Below are 11564 nucleotides of genomic sequence, written 5' to 3'. Positions count from 1 at the left end.
TTTTAATAGTAAAAAAATTTTAATTACTAATTAAATTTTAATAAAAAATAAAAATAAATTACCAACCAAATCTAATTTTAATAGTAAAAAATTAAAATTATTAATTAAATCTAACACAAGTAAAAAAATAAAAACGATCGAGATTTAATCTATAAAAAATTTAAAATTTTTTATCAAATATAATTTAGCTAGTAAAAAATTAAAATTACCGATGAACATAAATCTTGACTAAAATTTATTTTAGTAATAATTTTAAATATTTAATATTTAAACGCATATGTTTTTAGATTAATATTCATATTTGATTTATATAGGTATATATATATATAAAATTTATGAGCCTCAATATAATAAGGGCCCCAGGTGTAGATCTTAATGGTCTATGTCTTGAACCGGCTCTGATTAAATCAAGTGTGGAACTTGATTGTCGTGCAAGAAATTTTTTAAGATAAAAATTTATGCATGTGACAGTGTACTTTTAAATTGCAAATCTATACTGACATCTTCGAGAATAACTTTATCTTTGGTTTTGAACTTTTGATAAATGATCAGAAGGATAAAAAAAAACTTAAAAAGTATCTAAAGGTGCACTTCCTTCTAATGAGACAAAGTTTATTCTTCTTTTGTGATATAGACTATAAAGAAATAATGAATTATATAAAGTTAATTTGATCGATATTTCCAACTTTGTTAAAACGGTTCTGCAATTTCCAACTTTGTTAAAACGGTTTTTTGCAGAAGGTTGAACTTTATTTCTCCCTTTATATCTCAGTAAAAATAAAAAATAAAAAAATTAATAAATTCAATTAATTTTATTAATTATTCTTAGATGACTATTTTAATCCTATAAAAAATTTTTATTGATTATCAAAATAAATCAGAAAATATACGCGATGATTAAATTAGAACTTCAATATCTTTTAATTCTGCTTTTATGATATTTAATTCGGCTCTTATTTAAAAATTTTTTTTTTATAAATATAAGATAACTAAAAATCAAATCATTAATACTTAAATAATAATTTAAATATTTTACCAAGCTCAACGAATCTTGGGCAAGCAAGACAGTGCACCCATTAATGAATTCCAAACAAGATAGAGACTTGTCGTGTTACAAGATTGATGTTGGAGTCAATCAATATGGACTATTAACTAAGAAAGCCATTCCGTTTAATATTTGCTTGCGTGACTCATTGTCTCAACGCCTGTGTCATCAGTATACAATCCAACCATTTTTTTAAAAAAAAAATTGTTTTTTTATGATTTAAATAAAATAGAATGCTTTTAGATTTTTTTTTTTTTTTTTGTCGTCGTCTTAAAAGAGGAATCAGTGTAAAAAGGTGAACTAATTGTAGAACCTTTTGAAGTCAAAATGTAATCCAAATAAATTGGATTTCTTACTCTCCTAGTCAGCAGTTTCTTATCTATCCAATTTGGACATATAAAATATTGTGACCGAAGAGGAATCTATGTCATTGTCGATCTCGTACAATTGGAAATCCTTAAAAAAACAATAATAAAAAATAAATTTACAATAATCTCGATACAGAAATAAATATAAATACACAAATATCAAATTTATGGTAGGATAAAACTCAAGTCAATTAGAAATTCCTTAGATAGACGGTAATATGACATACAATTAAAAAAAAAATATGACACGTAGGTTAAGTCAAAAGTCTTGCTGAGATGGTAATTAAAGTTAACAGAAGGTCCAAACTGCCTCTGGCTCCGGATTGTCCTGGCCATGACTCCTCGTCAGCCCCGACTCCATGATCATCCTCGACTCTATGTTATTCCTGACTCTGCATCAATCCCAGCTAGACACCACTCTCTGCTACATGACCGTCCCTGACTCCGTACTATTCTCGACGCTCCATAGCGACCACTCATCTAAACTTTGAGAAATCCTAGATCACTCATCTTTTTCTTCTTCATCCTCCCTTTCAGAGACATACTAGAGCATCAGAGTGGTTGCGTTGGGAACCCTTAGCCATCATTCTAAGTCTCTACTTCCTATTTACTTCCCTTTAGGCTTCAACGGATTTCTCTACAAAACCTTGATGTTCCTAGGTGATCGACAACAAAGTCAACATCGATGTCAACTCACCGGTAGCTTGTTCGTCGATTGTCTCAAGCACAATCAAATTGACGATGCTCGTGGGAACACTGAGTTAAGACATGAACTGAGACATTAAGATGGATGACACTGGAAGATCTAATATCATAGCCATGACAATAGAGGATTTTAACAAGTTGGTCACTATGACGGTGCGGGAGGTGTTGTAAGGACAACTCCAACAATCAGCATCACCCATACCCAACCCTTCTATGGAGGTGCCTCCTCGATCAATTGAAGTGTCTGACCAAAGTTCGACTCGGCTGACTGGAATGTCTCAAGGGGCAATCCCCACTCTCATCGATACATCGACTATATTAGAATCATCCTTGAAATCTTTGGAAGAAACCCCCCATCAGAATAATTTGAAGGGAAAAGCTCCTATATTTGGAGGAGAAAAGGTCCCTCGAGACCCTCCATTCTCAAGAACTATCTTTTAAGATTAACTACTGTGCCATTTTCGAGCACTACAACTCAGGGAATACAATGGAACGAGGACCACATGTGTATATTTGAGAACACCTCCCTATTACATTAGTATACAAATGACATTAAGTGTCAAATATTCTTGATGACTCTCTCGAGCTCGACGCAAAGGTGATTCAATCGACTTCCTGCTTTCTCCATTCAGACCTTCGAAGAGTTCAAAACTGTATTCATGCAATACTTTGCCATCAGTTGGAAATATCATAAAGCTCTGCATGACTTGTTCGCCCTCAATCAAAAGCCTAAAGAACATTCAAAGGAATATTTGCAACAGTTTAATTGGGTAGTCATGGATGCTCCCTTGGTTAACCAAGAGGTACATGTTGTTGGTGCAGGGAGCATTAGACGATCAAATCTAAGTTTTGATTATGGAAAAGGGTCCAAAGTTAAGGTTACTTGTTGTCTAACAAGATTGAATGAGCTTGCAGGAAAGTCCTAAGTATTTTTAGGTAAAAGTCCTAGTGAATTCTAGGCAGGTGGAAAACTCTAGGGGGAGGTAACCCTAGGTTCTGGAAAATTCTAATTGCGGTTAGGCAAGGCGAAGTCTTGGCGGATCTAGCACTTTGGGCAAAATCATATAGTCGGAGACTCTAGGTGAAAATCCTGGTGGTCGCGGACTAGGTGGAAGTTTGGACGGGCCGTGAGCGGATGTTCAGCATGAAGACATGAAGTCTCGGACACTGAGCAAAAGTGCAGATATGGTCTGGAGGATCGGTCTGGCAAAACATAAACTCTCCTAAGAGGAGTAGGTGAGAATGCGTTCCCCTGAAGGGAGAACAGTAAATGTCGGTTCGACCTAGGGTTTCAGCAAAACTCAAAGTCAGAACCGGACAGTCAGAGACTGTCAAATTCATATTATATATATATATATATATACACTGCCTGGACTAACTTTGTGTTGGATCGATCGCACGTGAGAGAAGGGGGGTGAATCACGTGGTTTTCAAAAACTCGTCTTTTCGTTTTTAAGATCAAAGTAAGAACGTAGCGGAAAACTAAAAGAAATGAGAACACAAGAAGACATGAACAGTTTACTTGTTTCAGAGACTTCGACGACTCCTACTCCAAGACCCAGGTCCCGCCGACCTATTATCGGATAATCCACTAAAGATCTCTTCCGATACCTCCGGAAGAGGGAATCGAGTACAAAGAAAGTTGAACAAGTGCAACACACTGCACTTGTCCTTTTGCAGTAATTAATTACAAAAGAAAATTACCGACACTTAAAGATTAAAGTGGGAGCACTCGTGTCGATGTCGGTCTGTCGGCTGCGATCGGAAGTCCTCGGAGCAGTCGTCGGGCACAGCAGCTTTACAGCAGAGTCATAGTAGGAGCCCAGAGTAGTTGGAACTTCAAATGAACGCGTTGTAGCTCATATATGTGTTGTTGTAGGTTGCATGGTCGAGCCTGCCTTATAGAGGTGGTGGAAGATGCCTTCCATAGGCGTGAAAGGCACCTTCAATGAGTCAAAGTCTATCTCGAGCTTCGCTGGAGCTTATTGCCAAACAGGTCAAATTTTACCCTGGGGAAGGCGTCTTCCATAGCCATGGAAGGCGCCTTCTATGAACAGTACGAAAGCGCCTTCACTGCTTGAAGGCACCTTCAGACATTGTTCATTCGAAAGCAAATTTTCTCTTTTGTCCTGCAAAATAATGTTAGTCTAAATAACAAAATAATAACCTACAAGACAAGTGTTAGCACAATAATAATGAACAGTATTAATTAGTTCATGTCCTTTCAGGACTAGAAACTAGTCAAGGTCTCAGCTTAGGGATCCCAAATGGACTAAAACTGGACCGACGTCTACTGTCCCTTCAATCGGGACGCATCCTCACTTGGTCACTCTCCTCTAGTGACTTACCTTAACTTACCAGTTTGCCAGACATCCGGTCATCCCGTCGACCTATGGACTTCATGTCATCTATCCTGTCGACCCGTTGACCTAGCTGGACTTTTTGCTAGATATTCGGTCAGCCCGTTGACCTATCTGAACTTCGTACCAGCTATGCGGTCGGCCCTTCAACCTAGCTGGATTTCTTACCAACTATCCAATCGGCTTGTCGACCTAGCTGGATTTTATACCAGCTATCCGGTCGGTCCATTGACCTAGCTGGATTTCATACTAGCTATCCGGTCGGCCCATTGCCCTAGTTGGATTACCTGCACACTTAATCGAGTGGTTAGATCACAACAAAATCTAACTTAATTTACATGTCATTCATCAAAATCCGAGTTAGATCGTTAGTGTAAATCGCACCAACACTTTGTTTTGCAGGAAATTAAGTGTTGAGAAAGTTTGGTTCAGGCGCCCGGACCAGGCTCGCCTCGGACGGGCCTAGGGCGCCCAGGCAGTCTGAGTGCCCAGACTCGATCCAGGTGCCCGGACCCGAAAAGTCATCCACAAGCTGACATGGAGGGCGGCGATTGGCCAGGACACGTGGTACAGGTGCTCGGAGGGGTTCCAAGCGCCCCGAATACCCTATATAAGCAACATTTGACCTGTAACTTGACAACAACATGCAGAACAACTTTTGCATTTGCATTGATCCAATAAAGCCTCTACGACGTCCAAAAGCTCCAACGACAACTTTGCTGAAGCTTTCATCCTACAAAGTCGTCGGTATTCTTAGTTTTTGAATTACTTGTAATTAGTTCAAACTGCACTTGTAATTTTTACGAATTGATTAGTGATTGTCCATCGAAAGCACTCTCACGTGCATGCCTTGGAGTAGGAGTCGTCACATGCTCCAAACTAAGTAAATATTGGTCGTGTTAGCGTTGTTTATTTTTTTCCTTTTGTTTTTCTTTCCACTGCATTATCTCCGATCGTGTTTTTCAAATAAATGAATTAGCCACGAGCGCTATTCACCCTCCTCTAGCATAACGATCTTACAATTGGTATCAGAGCAGGGTCGCTTCGAATCGGTGAAACCACCATTCAAGTAATTTTTTCGTGGTATTAGTTTTTTATTTTTTTAGAGTCGATCCAAATCGGTACAGTTGCCTCATTTCGATCAGTTTTATCACAATCGAGATTTCTTCCTTCTCAAAACTGGTGCAATACCACTCGAGTTCTTTTATTTAAATTCTTTATCCCACACTACTAATCCAAGACCAAGTCTTGGGACAAGTTTCTATTTTCTCTAATTGTGTGCAAGATTTCCTTAATGGCCCACCAAGAAGGTTATAGCACTGTACGCCCTCCCCTCTTCTCCGGCAAAGACTTCGGCTACTGGAAGTGAGTCAAGATGTGGATAATCATCTAGATGGGATTCGCAATCTCACCGAAGATGGAGTCCTCATTCCATGCGACAAATGGGATGCACCAACTAGAAAGAAGATTGAGGTTGACGCAAAGGCTAATTAGACTCTATAATGCGGTCTGACAAAAGAAGAGCTAAACTGAGTTGGCCCATTTTCAAGTGCAAAAGAATTATGGAAAAAATTAATCGAGCTGCACGAGGGAACTTCCTACACAAAGGTAAGCAAACGTGATTTGATATTAAATAAACTTATAATATAAAAATGTAGGAAGGTGAATTGGCAAGTCAACTTCATGCGTGCATCCAAAACCTCCTCAATGACCTCCATGCAATCAGACAGAAGGGGAAAATCGTGATGTTATCAGGTATGCACTCAATGCATTTTCGAGGAACACTTTGTGGGCATCTATGGTAGATTCTTAGAACCTTTTCTTAATAAAATTAGACGAATTATATTCCGAATTCGAGCTTCACGAACAAACTAATACTACTCAGGTCGAGAAAGGTATTACTTTGATTGCTGGAACAAGCAGAATGCGAGAACCAAAAACCAAGCGTCAGACCGAACCTGAGTCCAAAGATGAACTGGACTCGGAAGACGATGATGACCAGATCACTGCTAAGCTCGTCAACCTTATATGAAAACTCTATAAGAAGAAGAAAGGATTCACCAAAAAGGACATCAAGAAGGTGATACAGTCAATGATAGCATAACTAAGTCCAAAAGTCAAGTCTGAAGTAACATGCTATGGTTGCAACAAAAAGGGACACATCAAAGCCAATTGTCTGAACTAGAAGGAAGCAAAGAAGCAAAGGAAGAAGAAGGCACTACAGGCGATGTGGGATGAATCTTCTTCAGAAGATTCTGACGAAGAGGTTGAACAGACAAGCTTCCTCGCACTTACGACCCGAGAACAAATCGATGAATATAAAACCGAGAGAGAGTTGGAAACCGAGTATGAGAGAAGCCACAGATCCGTATCCATTTTCGAAGGGCCTAACCCCGCTGTAAGTTCTTCTCAAATAAATAAACTACATAACTTAGTAAACTATCTCATGTGTAAACTAGCTAAATCCAGCGTCCGGGTCAAGTCACTCCAAAAGGAGATAGCAGCCCTTAAGAAAGTGACTAACCTAAGCTCCTTGACTAAATTTTTTCAAACTAGAACTTCAACTCAAGTCCAACAACTTGAGGATGAAAATTCGAGCCTGAAAAGTCAAGTCAAGGAACTGAATGATACATAGGAATGGTTTACCTTGGATTTCAAGAATCTTGATCTGATTCTTGGAAAACAAAGAGACGTGTACAATTGATCCAAACTTAACACAAATTTAAATCGTATTTATCTCTTGTTAATCGTACCAATAGAAGAATGGTCCAAGCATAGGTCCCCAAGTCGAACTTGATCAATCAAGTTGGACTTGAACAATATTGGATCCCCAAGGATCAAATCCACTATCTTGATAGACCCTATTGAGGCTATGATCTAAGGGGAGACAATAGAAAGACCATTTTGATCATTAGATAGACTTGTTTGATACTTGCTTTATTGCTTTCACTATACATGTTTAGACTAAGGTAGATAAGGACCTAGGCTTGATTCACACTTGACTAGTTAGACCTAGGATTTTCAGAAAGGAAATTAAATATTCAATTTTTTGAAAGATTTTGTCTAAAAGTGGTTGATGATCTAATACCCAAGAAGGCATAGTGTCTCGCCACAGTCGGGAAACCAATCTTAGAAATAAATATTTAATTGACTAACTGTTAAACCTTAATCTAACTCAAATGTAAATCAATCCTTAGAGGATAATCTAAATTGAAGATAAAATTAACTATCTCACAAAAACTTATAAGGTTCCCTAATTGACAATATAGAAAAGGGTGAGATAGACTTAGGTAAAATTTAGTTCAAACTCAATAAATTAATCAAACTCAAACTTAATCAATTAACTCAATAAATCAAACTTAATCAATTAACACAATAAATCAATCAAGATCAAACTTAATCAAACCCAAAATCAATCAAGATCAAACTTAATCAATTAAACAATTAACTTAATAAATCAATCAATTTACAAATTAATTAATTAACTTAATTCAAACTCAATCAATTAATTAATTGAATTAAAAAAAATAAAATTAAAAATTTAATTAAATTAAGTAATCAAGTAACTCAAAATTAATCGACTAAAAATTAATTAAAACATAAATTAAACCTAAGTAAAACTCAATAAATCATCTCACAATCACCCATAGAGACAACATGTTTAGCCCCCTTAGGATGGTCTAATGGCTAGCACATGAGGTGTTGCCACAATGAGGTATGGGGTTCAAATCTCGGCAAAGCCGAGGTAAATACCTCCCTTATGTGCTAGTCACTATTCTAAAGGCTAGTAGCCGCCCGTGATTTACCTCCTCTGTGTTGGCCCTGAGACGGGTTGGCAGGGGTGCTGGGGGCGAGCGTATTCGCCTTTTTCCACAATAGGGATAACACATTTGACAACCTAGATTGGGTGAGATGGAAACTAAGGGGTTGAACTCAATCAACTATCTTATAATCCTTTTAAATTGGATCCAAATCAAATATTTTTTGTAGAAACATAACGATTTAGACTAATGGATGTTGGATAGTGGATGCTCCAGACACATGACTGGAGACCAATTGAAGTTCACCAAGCTAAAATTCAAAAACCTAGGGTCAGTTGCGTTCGACAACGATGGAACACTTAAGGTAATCAGAACAGATAATATCAAATTGAGTTCCGATTTTATTATTCAAAAAGTTTTATTAGTTGATAAATTAAATTTTAACTTACTTAGCATAAGTCAACTGTGTGACTCTGGATACTTAGTAACATTTTCAAATTCTGAATGCTTAATTAAGAAAATAGAAAATCTTAAAATCACACTTAAGGGAATTAGGAAAAAAATATCTACACAATTAACTTACCAACCTACTCACTCAAGTGTCTTTTGACACAACAAGAGGAGACTAAATTGTGGCACAGAAGATTGGGTCACACTCATATCTGACTCATTTTAAAAATGAGTCAAAATGGCTTAGTTATAGGTTTACCCAAATTAAAAAAATTTAGAAAATACAATATGTAATGCTTGTCAACAAGGTAAACAAACTAAGTCAACCCACAAGTTAACTAACCTGAATCAAACTAACTTAATACTTGAGCTCCTACACTTAGACCTATTTGATTCACATGGAGCCAAGTCACTAAGCAAAAAACCAATACTGTCTGGTCATAATTGATGATTACTCAAGATTTACTTGGATAAAATTTTTAAAAACCAAAGATGAAACCCTTGAGATCTTTAAGACTTTTTGCAAATTAATAAAAAATGAAAAAGACATCAAAATCAAAAGAATTAGAAGTGGTCATGGAGGGGAATTTGACAATCATAGGTTTAATGAATTTTGCCAAACAAATGACTACGATATAAATTTTCATGTCCTAGAACTCCCTAACAAAATGGTCTAGTAGAATAAAAAAAATAGAACACTACAAGAGGCTGCTAGAACCATGTTAAACGAATATAATCTAAGTAATCAATTCCGGCCGACGCAATAAATACGGTATGTTACATTCAAAATAGAATATTAATCAATAAATATCAAAATAAAACTCCATATGAAATATATTTTAATAAAATTCCTAACGTAAATTATTTAAAGGTATTTAGGTGTAAAGTCCACATACTAAACACTAAGGACTATTTAGGAAAATTTATATCAAAATCAACAACAAGAATCTTTTTAGGGTACTCCACAACCAGTAGGGTTTCTAGGACAGTGCCTAGTAAGCTGGTTAAGTAGAAACCAACACTATGTTGCTTTATCCACTACTGAAGAAGAGTATATAGCAATGGAAGAATGTGCTTCTCAATTACTATAGATGATGAACACCTTAAAAGATTATCAATTAGAATATAAATAATTGATAATTTAAGCTCAATAAACTTAACTAAAAATCTAATACATCACTCAAGGACTAAACACATAGAAGTCAAACATCACTTTATAAGAGATCACGTAGCTAAGGATGATATTGTACTTAACTATGTTGAGTCTAAGTCAAATTTAGCTGGCATTTTTATAAAATCATTACCTAAACTTGAGTTTAGTACTCTTAGAAGATAATTAGATATGTGCTTAATAGAATAGATTCTAAAATTTTCAAAATCATGTTGTTTATGATTTTTTTTACTTTAAAATTCTAAGAAAAATTATTTTTCAAAATTCCCAATTTTACTAGTATTTTCAAAAATTAGACTTAGCCTAGGTATCTACCCCTAGAAAGCATGTACCCATAGATTTCAGCCAGAGCATCTCACAAGCACACTAGGAATACCTTACATGTGTATGACAAACACTTAGAATGGTATGAGATGCATAGGGTACTGCTTGGACTTTAGAATGTTTATGTATGTGTATCAATATAAGTCTGGGCAATAAATACCAAGTTAAATTGATCAAGTTAAGTTACCCATTTTAATAAAACTAACTAAAACACTTACTTAACTTGACTAACCAAGTGAAAACTACTACTTCATGATAAACAGAGTAGCTAAAGGTTAGACATTTGTTTAAGAAAAGTGGATGTTTGCTTTTGAAGATTTTGTCACTTTAAACACTCATACTTGGACTCTAGGACCCTAAACTTAAAACACTTAATTGGCATTAATCAAGGGGGAGTGACAAGAGTTAAGGCATTAAGTTAAATATTTTCTCAAAGTTAAAAGTTTTTTTTTCAAAAATCTCAAATATCCTTTAATTTTTTTATAAAAAAAAATCTTACAAAAGATACGTGTTTAGTTAAATATTTTTTTAAAAAATCTGGTAAAAGTTAAGTGTTTAGTTAATTTTTTTAAAAAAAATCTTGCAAAAGATAAGTATTTAGTTAATTTTTTTTATAAAAGCTAAGTGTTTAGGTAAATTTTCTTTTGAGAATCTTTCAAAAGTTAAGTAAGTTTTTCTAAAGTTAAGTATTTAGTAAAATTTTTAAAGAAAATCTTTAGTTAAATTTTCTTAAGAAATTTTTCTAAAGCTAAGTATTTAAATTTTTTAAGAAATCTTTTAAATTTTAAGTATTTAAATTTTCTTAAGGCATTTTTCAAAAGCTAAGTATTTAAATTTTTTAGAAGCTAAGTATTCAATTTTTTAAGAAAATCTTTCAAAAGTTAACTAAAGGCTTTTATCAAATTCTTTCCAAAAGGTAATTAAACTGCTTAAGCCTTAAAGATCTTAAAAGTTTTCTTCACTAAAAACTTAACTAAGTGTTATAAATTCCTCTCAAAACTAAAATTATTTATTTAAGGGGGAGCTTAGTGATATAATTATGACAACGATTAGAAGTTTTTTTACTATCTTTACAAATCAATTTTCTTTCTCTAACTTAGTATCTTTTTTATATATGTCAAAGGAGGAGAGAAAGGTTAGAGTTAAGTTAAACATATAACCTTTAATTAAGAGGGAGCATAATGGAATTTTTTTTGTCAAATTATTTTACTTATGCATAAGTTCTTTTGATGCTTAAGTTATATATTTTATTGTTATGTTTTACTTAACTTTGAAACAGATTGTCATAATCAAAAAGGGAGAGATTGTTGGTGTAGGGAGCATCAGACGATTGAACCTAAGTTTTGATTATGGCAAAGGGTCCAAAGTTAAGGTTACTTG

This window comes from Zingiber officinale, chromosome 6A, assembly GCF_018446385.1.
Source record: "Zingiber officinale cultivar Zhangliang chromosome 6A, Zo_v1.1, whole genome shotgun sequence".
Lineage (NCBI taxonomy): Eukaryota > Viridiplantae > Streptophyta > Magnoliopsida > Zingiberales > Zingiberaceae > Zingiber > Zingiber officinale.
The sequence above is the reverse complement of the archived record's forward strand: the minus strand, read 5'-3'. Positions refer to the sequence as shown.